The sequence below is a fragment of the Myotis yumanensis genome, unplaced genomic scaffold, assembly GCF_028538775.1.
Source record: "Myotis yumanensis isolate MYYU_CA2020_CCGP unplaced genomic scaffold, mMyoYum1.0.hap1 SCAF_6, whole genome shotgun sequence".
NCBI lineage: Eukaryota > Metazoa > Chordata > Mammalia > Chiroptera > Vespertilionidae > Myotis > Myotis yumanensis.
Genome location: NW_027223757.1, coordinates 23,368,723 through 23,384,591, shown reverse-complemented (window position 1 = coordinate 23,384,591; position 15,869 = coordinate 23,368,723).

The window sequence follows — 15,869 nt, the reverse complement described above, 5'->3', positions numbered from 1 at the left end:
TTCTCCCCTGGAAAAGGAACAGGAGAGCTTTGGGGAGTTATATTTTTACTTCCCAACTGGAAGGAAATAACGGAAGCGGGAGATGCATGCCTCCACAGGGAGAGGTCAAGCATCTGCTGAAAGGAGGCAGGGGAATGACAGCTGGGAGCCTCATTACTGCCACTGCGCTTGCAGTCGGCCGCCATCCCAGCCTGATGGGGAGTAGGTGGAGATGACATGGAAGTGACAAGCTCTTGGCCTGGGAGTGGGAGGGATGCCCTGACATGCAGCCTTATCTCTGTGGAAGCTCGATGTCACCGATTTTAAATCTGGTCAGATTTCTTTCCATTACACAGTCAATGACCAGTAAAATGTGCAGGGACAACACAAGCTTAAAAATCAGATACTGGATTAATTCGTACAAGAAACTCTTAAGGGACGTGCCCCACCAATGACATTATCAAAGTTCTTGTATTAATTCAACAGGCATGTATTGCCTACCATGTGGCAGCCACTAAATTAGTGATTAGATATACAGTGGCTGCTTTGGGCTGGATTGTGTCTCCTCAAAATTTATACGTTGAAGTCCTAACTCCCAGAATATTGAAATATGACTCTATCTGGAGATAGAGCCTTTAAAGAGGTAATTAAATTAAAAATGAGGCCATTAGGATGGGTGCTAATGCAATTGGACTGTGTCTTCATAGGAAGAAATTTGGACAAAGAGACACCAGGCTTGCCCAGAGAAAAGCCTTGTGAGGACACAGCGAGAAGGCAGCTATCTGCAAGCCAAGGAGATGGGCCTCAAAAGAAACCAAACCTGCTGGCACCTTGACCTTGGACTTCCAGCCTCCAGAACTGTGAGAAAATAAATTTCTGTTTCGCAAGCCATCTAGGCTGTGGTGTTTTGCCCTGGCAGCCCTAACAGAAGATTTCAGCAATGAACATGACAGTGTCATGGCCCTCGGTGAACTTGCAGTCTTTTGAAGAACGCACAGCCTCGTGTCCATTCAAGTCAAGGAGAAAGGGAGGTGACTGGTGGCACTTCCAAGCATTGCCTAGACAACCAGAGTTAGCCAAAGCCCCAGGACCAGGGATTCCAGCTCATTTGGGGGCATATTTTTGTGACAGCACACATGGCCATGAACCTTTGTGTTTTGAATGAAGGGTTTAACAGTCTTATCACTCTGCTTCAATATGAGAAAGCAAGAAATCCCGCATTGATCATGTGGCGGGAGAGGGAGGAAATCTAACAGATCTGACCTAAAAGGTTAAATGGAAAAGAACTGTGTGGGTAAGTGCGCATCACGTGCAGGCACATCACAAATGTGTGGGCTCCAGCGTTACCAGCAGAAGCAAAGGAAATCTGTGTATTTTTATAATCATGACACAGGTGCTTAATTTAGATTGTTTTCTTGCAAGTTGTTAGTTATTTCTTTGTAACCTCACTGCCCTATACTTATTGCCTTGAAGGAAGCACAAACTAAGATAAAAATACAGAAGTTGCTATCCGGAGTTCAACAGGTTAAAGCAGAGCTGAAAATAGCTGCTAGGCATGTCAAATGGTTGGCTGACTATTTAATCCCCTGACATGTAAGAGAAATGGAAGTGTTCTAGTCTGATTATCTACCAACTGTCCATGAAGCTTTACTGTCCTCGGGATTTTTTAGCGTGGCTCCTGGGGAAATGAGTTCAGAATGCCCACAGAAAGGCACCAAGTTCTCGTATGCTGCCAGATAAAAGCGACAGGATGTGTAATTCCTGTGGTGTGGATGACACGCTCATGACCTGTTCAGATACGGTGATTCTACCCAGACAGGCAGGATCCCCTGTGCATGTAGAAATGAAAGTGGGTAGGGTCTCCAATAAAGGGACTGTGTAAAAGCTCCCCTGACCCCAGGCTGGAACCCAGAATAAAGATCCAGTGGAAAAGCCTTATGCAGGTGGCAAGTTCAAATCTCGTTTGTGGTCTTCACTAGGGTTGCCAGGTAAAATAGGAGTCTTCCTGTTAAATTCGAATTTCAGACAAACCATTTTTAATAAAAGTATATCACATGCAACATTTGGAACATGCAATATTTGAGATGTACTTATACTAAAAAAAATTCTTTGTTATTTATCTGAAATTTAAATTTAACTGGGTGTCCTGTAATTTTATTTGTTAGGTCTGTAATACTATTTGATACCAGTATCAGTGTGGAGAGGAAGTAAGATTTTTTTTTAATTTCTTTATTGAGTAAGTTATCACATATGTGTCCTTATCCTCACATTACCCCCTCATCCCCCCCACTCATGCCCTCACCCCTCTGTTGTCTGTATTCATTGATTAGGCCTATATGCATGCATATAAGTCCTTTGGTTGATCTCTCCCCCTTACTCCTACCCTCCCCTACCTTCCCTCTGAGGTTTGATGGTCTGATTGATGTTACTCTGTCTCTGGATCTGTTTTTGTTCATCAGTTTATGTTGCTCATTATATTCCATAAATGAGTGAGATCATGTGATATTTATCTTTCTCTGACTGGCTTATTTCACTTAGCATAATGCTCTCCAGCTCCATCCATGATGTTGCAAATGGTAAGAACTCCTTTTTTACCACAGTGTAGTATTCCATTGTGTAGATGTACCAGTTTTCTAATCCACTCATCTATTGATGGCACTTAGGCTGTTTCCAAATCTTAGCTATGGTGAATTGTGCTGCTATGAACATAGGGGTGCATATATCCTTTCTAATTGGTGTTTCTAGTTTCTTGGGATATATTCCTAGAAGTGGGATCAAATGAGAGTTCCATTTTTAGTTTTTTGAGAAAACGCCATGCTGTTCTCCACAGTGGCTGCACCAGTCTACATTCCCACCAGCAGTGCATGAGGGTTCCTTTTTCTCTGCGTCCTCGCCAGCACTTGTCGTTTGTTGATTTGTTGATGATAGCCAGTCTGACAGGTGAGAGATGGTACCTCATTGTCGTTTTGATTTGCATCTCTCGGATGATTAGTGACTTTGAGCATGATTTCATGTTTCTTGGCCTTTCTCCTGTCTTCTTTAGAAAAGTATCTATTTAGGTCCATTGCCCCCCCCCCCCCAATTATTAGACTTAATAAATGAATTCAGTAATGTAGCAGGATACAAAATTAATGCCAAGAAATCTATAGCATTTCTATACACCAACAATGAACTTACAGAAAGAGAGACTAGAAAAGCAATCCCATTTACCATCACACCAAAAAAATTAAGATACCTAGGAATAAACTTAACTAAAGAGGTGAAAGACCTATAAGTGGAAAACTACAGGACGTTGAAAAAAGAAATAGAGGAAGACATAAACAGATGGAAGAACATACCGTGTTCATGGATTGGTAGAATCAACATCATCAAGATGTCCATACTACCCAAAGCAATCTATAGATTCAATGCACTCCTCATTAAAATACCAACGGCATATTTCACAGACGTAGAATGAACTTTCCAAAAATTCATCTGGAATAAAATAAAAAAAAATCCGAATAGCTGCAGCAATCCTGAGAAAGAAGAACAAAGTAGGTGGGATCTCAATACCAAATATCAAGCTGTATTACAAAGCCACTGTTCTCAAAACAGCCTGGTACTGGCACAAGAACAGACATATAGATCAATGGAATAGAATAGAGAACCCAGAAATCGACCCAAACCACTATGCTCAATTAATATTCGACAAAGGAGGCATGAACATACAATGGAGTCAAGACAGCCTCTTCAATAAATGGTGTTGGGAAAATTGGACAGATACATGCAAAAAAATGAAACTAGATCACCAACTTACACCATACACAAAAATAAACTCAAAATGGATAGAGGAAGTAAGATTTGTTCCATTTGTGGAGATGGGCCTACAGTGGAGTCTTGTCCTTTGTGTAACTGTACCTATCTTTTGGAGTTGGATATGAGCAGTCTTTCTACATAGTATGTGGTACCAGAGCCAGTAGGCCTAGAAAGATCAGAAAATAGAGTAACGTATATAAACCTGATAGTTTGTTCTTCCTCTGTGCTCTTGGTTCACTAGTCTTTTCTACTCCTTTAACATTGAAAGTCTTCTAGAATTCCCAGGCTACTTCGACTACTGCAGAGGCAAATGTAAGGAAAGGATTTAGGGCCAGACTATGGCAGGAGTATTAAAAGCAAATCACAGCCCAGCTGGGTGTGGCTCAGTGGTTGAGCTTCGCCCTATGAACCAGGAGGTCTACGGTTTGATTCCTGGTCAGGACCCGTGCCTGGGTTGTGGCTGTCCAGGAGGCAGCCCAATCAATGATTCTCTCTCATCATTGATATTTCTCTCTCTCTCTCCTTCTCCTTTCCTCTCTGAAAACAATAAAATTATATTTTTTACAAAACAAATCACAGTCCTCCAAGGGGATAGCAAGTGCTGAAATGAAGGGCACAGAATTAGAGACATCTCTGGGACTTGTTTTATGGAGGGAGCCAAATGCTTCTCCCAAGTGTGAAGAAATCACACAGAATGCAAAGGCTCCTGATACGGCTGTAGACACTCCCTCCATCTTTAGTCAAGGGGTTCCTTAATTCATCAACCAATATTTAAAGAGGACCCACCATGTGCCAAGCACTGTCGTTCTGAGAATTTAACAATCCCGGGGAGCCTCTGGTCAGAATCCAGATGCTTCTCTTAAACTCAGCCCTGGACCCGAACCCTGCTATCCAGCTTGCCATCTCTCACCTTACACAGGCTCATCCAGTTACCATCTACTGTTTTTTAATATGGGGAACCAAGGAGGGCATTACAGACACTTGTATTGTGCTTGGGGTCTTTTTAATAACTCATCACATAAGTCTGGAGTTCTTCATTTTCATTCCAGCTGGGTCACACACACAGCAGCTCAGCTCTCCCCTCGCCCTGAGCTCCATACGGGGTCCAGGTATATTTTACTTGAATCACCATGTCCGGGGTATCTCCCACTCCCTGTCACTCTCCATCATATTGCCCTGTTTCCTGGTCCTCACTGCACATCTCACTGTCTGGAATTGTTTACTTGTGTGCTTGTTTATCATATCTTCCTAATTTAGAATGAAAACATTCTGAAAGGAGCCAACTCATCTTTAGTTCACCGTATTACCTTCAAAGCTCAGAACAGCACCAGACACTGGTAGACACTGAAATACAGGGGTGGGCAAAATTAGGTTTACAGTTATGAGTGCACAAAACAGAGTTTATTCTTATATTATTATTTACTAGAGGCCCGGTGCACAAAAATCTGTGCACTCAGGGGGGTCCCTCAGCCCAGCCTGTGCCCTCTCACAGTCTGGGACCCCTCAGGGGATGACCACCTGCTGGCTTAGGCCCGCTCCCCGGGGGATTGGGCCTAAGCTGGCAGTCAGACATCCCTCTGGCAGCCCGGGAGCCCTCGGGGGATGTCCACTTGCCAGCGGGGAGCAGGCCTAGGCTGCAGTCAGACATCCTTAGCGCTGCTGAGGAGGCGGGAGAGGCTCCCACCACCACCCCTGTACTGGCAGCCATCAGCCTGGCTTGTGGCTGAGCAGAGCTCCCCCTGTGCGAGCGCACTGACCACCAGGGGGCAGCTCCTGCATTGAGCATCTGTCCCCTGGTGGTCAGTGTGTGTCATAGTGACCAGTCATTCCCAGTCGTTCTGCTGTTAGGGTCAATTTGCATATTACCCTTTTATTATATAGGATTAAATATTGTATTATTTTCCATATAAACAACTGTAAACCTACTTTGCCCACTCTTGTATTTATCTAACGCAGCGGTTCTCAACCTGTGGGTCATGACCCCATTGGGGGTTGAACGACCCTTTCACAGGGATCGCCTAAGACCATTGGAAAACACATATATAATTACATATTGTTTTTGTGATTAATCACTATGCTTTATTTATGTTCAATTTGTAACAATAAAAATACATCCTGCATATCAGATATTTACATTATGATTCATAACAGTAACAAAATTACAGTTATGAAGTAGCAACGAAAATAATTTTATGGTTGGGGGTCACCACAACATGATGAACTGTATTAAAGGGTCGCGGCATTAGGAAGGTTGAGAACCACTGATCTAACGGATGAGAAACTGAATGAATAAATGAGGGAACAACCAAAACACCTGTCCCAGGCAACCTATGCCATGTCTGGGGTAGATCTCATGTATTGGAGCATGGCTGCATTTGGAAGATGTTAACTGTGTCTTCTAGGGATGATGAGCATGTGCTCCGTTTTCTCATGGGGCTATCTGGTGCTGTATCTGTCTTCCTTATCTCGGTCAAGGGCACCAGCTGATCATCTACACTGGCAACCTGGGAATCAACTTAGTCTCCTCCTTCTCTCTTTCCCTCCCTCTACATTGTAACTGAGTATTGTTTCTTTTACCTCAATAATGGTAGATGTATTGGATCTGATCTCTATCTCCATCCCTACCTCTTCCAAGTATATTAGCCAGGGTTCTCCAACAAAAGGAACTAATGAGATTAATAGAATGTGTAAGAGTCTGTTTCTCTTGCCCTTCCAGAAACACTTGAAAAAACCTACATTATGTCCCTTTCTGGTTGAAATACCTAGAGTTGCTGTTGTGTATGTGTATATATGTGTACAGATATACACATACACACATATGATATGCGATTTATTTTAAAGAATTGGCTCACATAATTGTAAAGACAGAATTTCTTCTTCTGGGAATCTCAGTCTTTTCTTTTAAAGCTTTCAAGAGATGAAGAAACCCACACTATGGAGGTAACCTGCTTTAGTCAAAGATTTCAATATTAATTACATAAAAAAAATACCTCCACAGCAACATCTAGACTGGGTACCATACCCTAGCCAAGTTAACACATACAACTGACTGTCGCAGATGCCTCTCAGCCTTCATCCTAACCTTCTCCGGTGTGCTTTCTGGATTGCAGAAAACAAAAAGCTAAAAACTATATTTCTAAGACTCCCTTGCAGCTATGGTTCTTAATAGGGCAGAGATTAGGGTGAGGCAAGTAAGGCACCTCAGACACAAAATTTAAGGGGCATCCAAAAAACTCAGCAATTGAGATAAATTTTGTTAATGAATGGAGTATTTTAAAAAATTAAAATATAGTACGATATTACTGGTTTTTCCTTTTGCCTTTATCTCCAATATGGCTTGGCATGGTACTAGGTTCTTAATGTAATCAGTTTCCACCAATAAGATGCATTTATGTTGAAGTCTGAAAGGCAGAAATGAGGTGGAAGGTATCTTTCTATGCTGGTTTCTATTGGCATGCATAGTAGTTCTCCAGAATCCAGTCACTTGCTGGAGTGAGGGTTGCAAATCATGGGCTGGGGCTTGCACGTTTTACTCTTGTAGGTGGAACAGGCACAGCACAGAGCCACTATTTGCAAGTACTGCAGCTCCTGTCACAGGCACAGTGGGCCTTTCCTGAGTTCTACATTGCTGAAGGTGGCTTCTAGATTCCCCACTTTTCTTATTGAGGCAGGGGTACAACCTCCACATGCGCCACTCTACACTGTTGCTCATTCCTAGAGGTTGTCCTAGAATCGGTTCTTCTGCCCTTGCAAACAATTTTGAAAGAACTCAATTTCCTACATTATGTCCCTTTCTCGTTAAAATACCAGAGAAGTCACTGTTTCCTGCACCTTAACCTCAACCAGTGCTATCATCTCTCTCACATTCATCCCATCCTTTCCAGCCCCACCATCCTACCCTTATATAGGCCCCCTTTGTATGGTTTTTAAGATGGTTTTAAGATGAACACTAACTCACCTTCTACACATTTATGTTTTTCTACATTCTTTACTCCCCACTTAGATAGAATTGTCCTCTTCCCTGTGGGGTGACGCTTCACTATGTTGATTCATCCTGTTTCCAAATATTTGCATAACATTAGCACATACTGTGGGAAATCCAATGTCAAACAATCAATATGGAAAGTCTAAAGAATCTCCTTAAATTCTCAAGGAGCTTTTATTCATTTTCTACCTTCCATCTCCATTTCTTGATTTCACACATTCTGTATATTCTTACAAGGTCCTTTTATGCATAAAAGATCTACTGAACAGTTACATACAAAGGAAATTCTTAAAACAAACACACAAACACACACACTTCTTCTCTGCCACTCAGTTCAGCAATCCCTGATTTCATCCTTTCTTGTTTATTCACTGCCCCTCTCTCTCAGAAAGTAAAGAAAATTCTTTAATTTTCTAATTTCCTAATGTACTTCATTCCTTCTACCTTGACCATGTCTTATTTTTCCATATCCAACAGTTGGCTTATCAAGGTTTCCTTCCTGTAAAATGACGTCACTTCTCAAAGACTTTTTCTAGGGCTCATTTTGAGAATATGAGCTGACAAGAGCTAATTATTCTAAAGAATTGTATCAAGGTACTGGAAGTCCCTGGGAACAATCTGGGAGAAGAGTTGAGAAAGACATGGGTGAGGAGAGGGGGCCAGGAAAATGGCTGGAAGCCACGATACTCCATAAGGTGGTCTGGGGTGTGGGAAGGACTTACAAGGGCAAACATGTGTGATGTTCACTTGAAGTGCTGGGGAACATGCATCTGGGTTGCTGACTATTCAGCTCTACCACTAACTAGCTCTGTGATTGACAAATTCCTTAATCTCTTTTAGCTTCATTTTTTTTTTTTGTAAAATGGAATAATAATTGTTTTAAAAGTAGTATATTTCCAATGATTGTTGAAAGATTAAATAAGATAATGTATGAAAAGTGTCTGACAAAACAAGCTAGCTGTCTGGAAATGCTGGCTATGATGCTGGTGTTGAGCAGCTACTGTTTCTGCTGCCATGTTAATCATCATTGTTTCCCTGGATCTTCAGCTAAAAGTCTGTGGGTTTGTTTTAAAAAATATTTAAAAAACTAATAACTGAGTTACCGATTCTGGTTGAAATGGTAGTGCAAACAAGAAGCAAATCCATAAACTGACCTCATGCAGCAGAAGCAATTGCTCATGGACACAAGCCTGCAAGCTTCTTGAGGAATAACCCAAATCCTTGACTTTCCTGAGGCTGGGGATGGAGGACTGAGTCAATTGCTCCCCGATCTGAAAGGAAAAGGGAGAACCCAGCTGATATCTGAGTTAACTGTTTTTTGAGCATGGAAATGGCTACTGCATGGCAGGGCGGCTGCCCTTCCCCACCACTTATGGTTGTCACTGGCAACACTGCTGTGTTGAGAAGGACTCTGAAGTCATGCTTAAACTCAACTTAAGCTTCTAGGGCCTTGACTGATTGGGAACCCTGTCATGACTCAGCAATGTTCTATGTCTGGGATCAGCAAACTCTAGCCCACCCTATTTTTGTATGACCCAAGAACTAAGAATGCTTTTTACATTTTCAAATGGTTGAAAACATTTTGAAAAGAATACTATTTTGTAGCACATGAAGATAATATGAAATTCAAATTCAACAATCCATTAAAAAAGTTTTAAATAAATAAAAAAGTAGTGGAAAATTATTTTTTCTCTTGTTATAAAAGCACCTACATAATATTCTAGATTTTATCTCTTGGCACAGCAAACCTAAAATATTTACTATCTGGCTCTTTACAGAAAAAGTCTGCCTTCCCTGTTTTATGTGATTCAGAGAAGTCAAATGTATTATTACCACTCTGTGCCTTCTTCCTCTAGCCCTCAAGGCTGCTCTTATTGTTCTTAAGTTGATTTTTACTGTATAAAAATGTGGGTGGGACCTATAGATTGATTTCTTTCTTTTGGTAGAAAACAATTTTAATTATCCCTTGGTGACAAGCATGTGATTAATCACTAACGCAAGCCCAGTTGCTTTTTTTTCTTTTATTAAATACTAAAAGTGACTCAGTAGCTCTCATTGTTCTCTGCTTCAATGACAAAAGTATAAGATAGGCCCACATCATTCTAATGGTACAGTGTTTCTTAGAGTTTCTTCTGTTTCATGGTAATGGCCAGGTCTAATTTACTTTTTCTCCTTTATTAAAGAAAAAAATATTTCTTCTCTCCCACTACCACCCACCTCTCCTCATTAGTGACTAATTGCAGACACTAAAAGAGGATTTTCTTTCTTAGTGAGATGTAGACTTGGATGCTGTACCTGCCAGGAGAGTGTATTGCTTTCACATTTATGGCCTTGTCCATCTTCCCCACCCCAGGAAGTTAGGCACCTTCCCTTCTCCCTGAACCACTGGGTGCCCTTTTTCCAGAAGAATTGTGTGACCTTTGAATTTTTTCAATGTAATAATTTCCCTGATAATTACATTCTAATATCAATGTAGCTTATCTTCCTTTCTAATTGACCTTCAATTGGCACCGACTCCTAAAACTGTCCCTTTCTCGGCCCCACCTGTCCCACCCAGTCTATCAAGCACTGCAGTTAATGATCTGTTAACAATGGGTAAGAGCTTTCATGGAATTGCCTTTAAAAAAAAAAAAAAAAAAAGGAGCCTGTGGAGATCTTTCAGAGAGAAGAAACCTTTACAATGTGACTAATCATACTCCAATTATATGTTTTTACTTTCTTCTTATTTTCTTAGGGTTTGCACAACAGTAATAATATTCTCTCTTTTCTGAAAACTTCTTCCCTCAAGCTTATTTACTCATTCATCAACCATTTACTTTATTTTCCTTAATTGACTTTACAAAGCAAGATAAGCTCTTTGTGATAAGTCAAACTTGTATAACTATAAAGGAATCACCCCCTCTCCCCTCCACCTGCCCCCCCCCCCCCCACCACCACCACACACACACAAGCACACAATCTTCTTTGTTGGCTTAACCAAGGATTACATTTAGGACTTTTCCCATCCATTTTGCCATATTCATCTGGGCAAAAACAAAAGTAGAATTATTTTTTCTACCTTTTACAAAAATGGTAGAGGTATGCATATATCATTCTGAGACTATAATCAGTATGGATGAATCCAACTCATTCTTCATAGTAGTTGCATGGTAGAGCTCTTGATGTCTCTGTTGATAGGCTTTCAATTCAACAAACATTTACTTTGCACAAAATAAATGCTAGACACTTTGATTAATGCCAGGGTGAGAAAAATGAATGACACATTACTTTTGATGAAGTCAAGTTCAAGTTCCCGTGGGGGAGATTACACAAATGATTTCAAGTGAACATGAAGTGCTACCATATAGGAGTATACAGTTATACAGAGAATGACCAGGAACTTGGAGAGAGATTCAGATTCCTCTGGAGATGAAACTGACAGACATGGTGGGGAAGGCACAGATTAAAGGAACAGCAAGTACAAACCAAGAAAGCGTAATGGAACATGACACCCATAGGAAACTGACTAATGCATGGCATGGAGCAATTGTAAAAGGGAAGAATGCTAGGTTGGCACAGAAGTGAATGGACTTGTATTCCGAGCTAGAGTCTGGACTTATCCAGTGGGATGAGAGTATCAGGGAGACATTCAAGGGTGTTAGGCAGGAGAACGAAATCCTTTTTTTGGAAAATTATCTGGAGGACATCTGGAGGATGAACTTATGAGGAAAGACCAGATAACAGGAGATGACAAGAAGCTATTGAAATAATATAATCAAGAGAAGATGATGGACTGAAGCAGGGCAGTGGCTGAAGAATGGATGGGAGAGGATTGAAATTATTTTTTTGAGGTGAACCCAGTAGTGGGACCTGTGAGTAGACTGCAGGAAAGCTTTTAGCTTGGGCAACTAGATGTACCCATTGAAGGAAATTCAAGAGAAGACATCCAGGAGAGGTGATGACTTCCATTTTGCACATGTTCAGTTTGAGGTACCTATAGAAATAACTTGAACTCTTTGAACATTTTCCAAATATGTGGCAATAATGATCCTCCTAAAGTACTTCAATCAATTTTGTGGTAGGTTTCCCCCCTTCACAGAAAAACAGGAATGCAATGACTCACTAGGGTTCCAACAGCTGGTTCCTATCTCAGAAGGCTGGAGCTAACAGCAGCAGGAACTCTACTAGAACATGCAGTGCCTCCAGCTAACAAGCTGCAGAAATGGGACACTCTGGATAGATCAGTAAGTACTAGTAAATGGCACTCTTCCACTGGGCTGAGGAGAGTGGACAGTGGGTATGATTCCATTGTGCCAGCCCTTGATCAGTAAAGTACTTGGGTGTAGGTCCCAGTCTGAAGCCCCAAAGGTAGCCTGTCCCCAGTGAGTATTTCTTTTGGCGTGACCACTGTCACCAGTGACCTCTTGATTTCCTAATCCAACCCATACTTATTCTGCATCTTCATTCAGTATCCACAATGCACTGCACTCTACACCAAGCATGTTGGATTCCAGGCACCATAATGAGCAAGACTTGCCTTCAAGGTGCCCTTGGACCAGTAGGGGAGTCTGAAGTGACACGCCCCAATCCCATTACCACATGATGAATACTTTCATACTGATAGGTACAAAGTATAATGGTGTGACACAAGGAAAAGTTGCTTTGGGTGAAGTTACAGGAAGCTTCAGGGAGGAAAAAAGCAGAGAGACTCTTCTGGGGTAAGCAGGACTCTCCAAGACGGATAGATGTCCCCAGAAAGATGTTCCACAGAGAGGACAGCCATGGTTCCCAGTCACAGCCAGTGGATTGGCTCCATCAGAATCATCTGGAAAGCTTTTCAGGGTTCCAGCAAGGGAGATATATGCAATTTTAAAAATCTGACATTGTGGGGAAAACTATAAACATTTATTAAACAACAAACATTTATTTCTTGTAGTTCTGGAGGCTGGGACATCTAAAATCAAGGTGTCAGTGGATTCAGTTCCTGGTTTGTGGACAATTGCCTCTTGCTGTTTTTCCCACCTGGAAGAGAGAAGGAGAAACAGAGAGAGAAATCTAGTCTCTTGTCTTCTTATAAGGACACTGATCCCATCATGGGGACTTTATCCTTATAACCTCATCTAACCCTAATCACCTCCCAAAGGCCCTACCTCTAAATATATACTCATTACATTAGGGGTTAGAGCTTCAACATATGAATTTGGGGGGACAGAAACTTTCGGTGGACAGCAGGAAGGAACTCGGAACTGGGGGAGGGGAGGGGAGGGAAGAGAAAATGGGACGAAGGGTCTCTGGGGCAGGGGGTGGGTAAGGTCAGGGCATAAGAACAGTGATATCCACCCAGTTACTTACCTAATGGTGGGAAGGACCAAGTCATTTTAGGAGCAGTGATGTCTAATATTGAATATTACTCTGTTTCCTATTTTGCACTCTTCTTAGTCTTCCTCTCTTCATTAGTTAAGACTTATTATCCACGAATTAGTATCAGTCTGGTAGTGGTGACTTGGGGTCAAGTGAGTTGAAGACAAGACAGGAAGATTACCAAACTGATCAAAGGAAGAAGTCAAAGGCAGGAGTTCTAAGTTTGTATAATGAGAAGAGTAAAAAACACGGAAAATATGAGAACTCTCTCCCCTTTAACTCAAGAAATCCCAGAAGAATTTAGGAGGGAAATAAAATTTCTTTGAAAAATTATATAATGGAAGCTTGAGTTTCTTCACATAGAGTTATAGCAAGTTCTCATTTAACATTGTCCCTTGGTTTTGCAACTTCAAGCGAAATGACCGCATGAAACCAAATTTTGCCACAGGCTAATTTATACAAACAAGAATTAAGTTTCTAGGGCATCTTATCATTGTTATAAAGAAATGACTTTGAACAAAATGATGTTATTTGAGGACGTTCTATATACCTCTGATTTCAAAAAGCTGGAAGAATTGAGAAGTATAAATACAGATTTCTTTGTTGTGTCTGTCTACCCCTGTCTGAAGGTTTGGGGTGGAGTCATGCCCAGATGGCTCTGACGTGCTGCCAGGCCTGGTGACCACTGCCATGGACTATGAGGACCAGAAGAATTTCAAGGAAATGTGGGGGGGTTTTTTTGTTTGTTTTGTTGTTGTTATTTTGCTTTAGAAAGCTCACATTAGTGATGGGGTGGTGGTGGGTTGATGGGGCAGACATTGGAGGGCAAGGCGTGGTCATGAGAACTGATGGTGGCCTGAGCCACGGGTCCTCTTGAAACTTCCTGTGTGTGTGCACATCTGTCATCGTGCTGCCATTGTGTGTTACCTTTGTCTCCTTTGCAGTGACCATTCTTTGTAGCTGCAAGGTGACTCTCTTTCGTGTGTAATCTCCACTGCCTGTTGTTGAAGGAATATAGAAACCAGCATGTTTGTGTTTCATCAGGATAGGACACCATCTCTGGAAGGCAGGGCAGAGTCAAGGCCAACTGGACCTACTCCAGCTCCTGCTAGCTTCTAGCTTCTGTCTTATCAGATAGTCAGGCGATGGCATTCGATAGGCACAGTTTCTTTTGAGTTTCAAAAGAGGAGACTGGTCCCTTCCCAGGTGAAGTGCTCCAATATCTCCCTACTTTCTAGTAAAACACCAAAATGAGATTTGGATGCTGCTGTGCTTACAAAATTGTATTTTAAAGGTGCACTTAATTAAAGCTGAGAATAGGCAAGCCCATTTAGTGGTTTTTCTCCACTTGGAATTTCTTCCTGTGCTCTAAATTTGAGGGACAAAATATAATGATTACTGGGCTAACTACAAGAAACAGCCTCTAAACCAGCCAACCTCCACCCTCTGCACCTCCTTTTTTAATGTAAATGTGGGCAATACCAGGAAATGAGCCGGGCACAATATTTGCTGTCTTCATATCTCTACTCAGTCTATTTAGAGTCTTAGGTAAACATGCCTCTAGCCATGGAGCAAGGCTGTGTGTGAGCCTGCAGCCTCTTCCATCAAGTACCTCCTCTCTGACTCTGATTAGCATCTCTCAAATCCCTTGTAAGCTTTTGGAATCAAAGAACAAAAGACACTGTGCCGGAACTTAACACAGAAAGTGCCCTACACAGGAAAAGCCTTTAATACATCATTCTTTTCCAAACATCAAGAGAAAACTTATTCTTCAAGGGTCAGCTCACTCTGTTCATCGACACATTAACACTTTAATATATGTACATATGTTTATATATATATATCAGGCTGCATACAATATAGGTAGTGCATATGTAAATATGGTATTATTAATACTATGCAATTCTTCTGCTATTGAATGAAATAATACATGCATTACATATCAATACATGCCCCCAAATTTGTAGTATTACACACCATGCTAACATTTTGTACTATCAATGGCTGTCTAGTATTTGAAATGCTAATTGTCATTTTTCAGAGTCCAGGCATTTGTTTTGGAAGAATAAGGCCATGGCTTATATTGTTCTACAGTATGGCCAGCTGCAGGCTTTACCACAATGAGACTCATTGTTGGGTAAATGGAGCCCCTCAGGTGAATGTAATTATGCAAATCCTTCCCTAACTACCAGTCCTCTCTTGGCCCTGTCCCCATGGCCTCCCACCAGTAGGAACACTGTCACATTTCATTAGGAGAAGCTTCACTTGTTTGCTGGGAGTGCCCCCCTCCACATCCTCCGGCCTGATGTCTAGAAGAACCTGCTGCTGGCCTGCCCCATAGGCCTGCTGGGCCCACTAAGAAGCTCACCAGAAAACCAAATCCTTTGTGCCAGCTGACACATTTCTTCATTATCCGTCAAACAGTGAAAACAGATGAAAACAGACCTTTCATTTCCTAAGGTGTTTATCCTCTGATTCAAGGCAGGTCTGCACACAGGTAATTCTAATGCCAGAGGCCAGAGAGGTGATAGGAAGTTCTTTTGCTAAAGAATCTGGAAGGTATATAGACCCATGATCAAATGTTTTACACCCACACACAGGGCTGCTCTGCTTGATTCCCTGTAGTGCAGTGGTTCTCAACCTTCTGGCCCTTTAAATACAGTTCCTCATGTTGTGACCCAACCATAAAATTATTTTCGTTGCTACTTCATAACTGTAATGTTTCTACTGTTATGAATCATAATCTAAATATCTGATATGCAGGATGGTT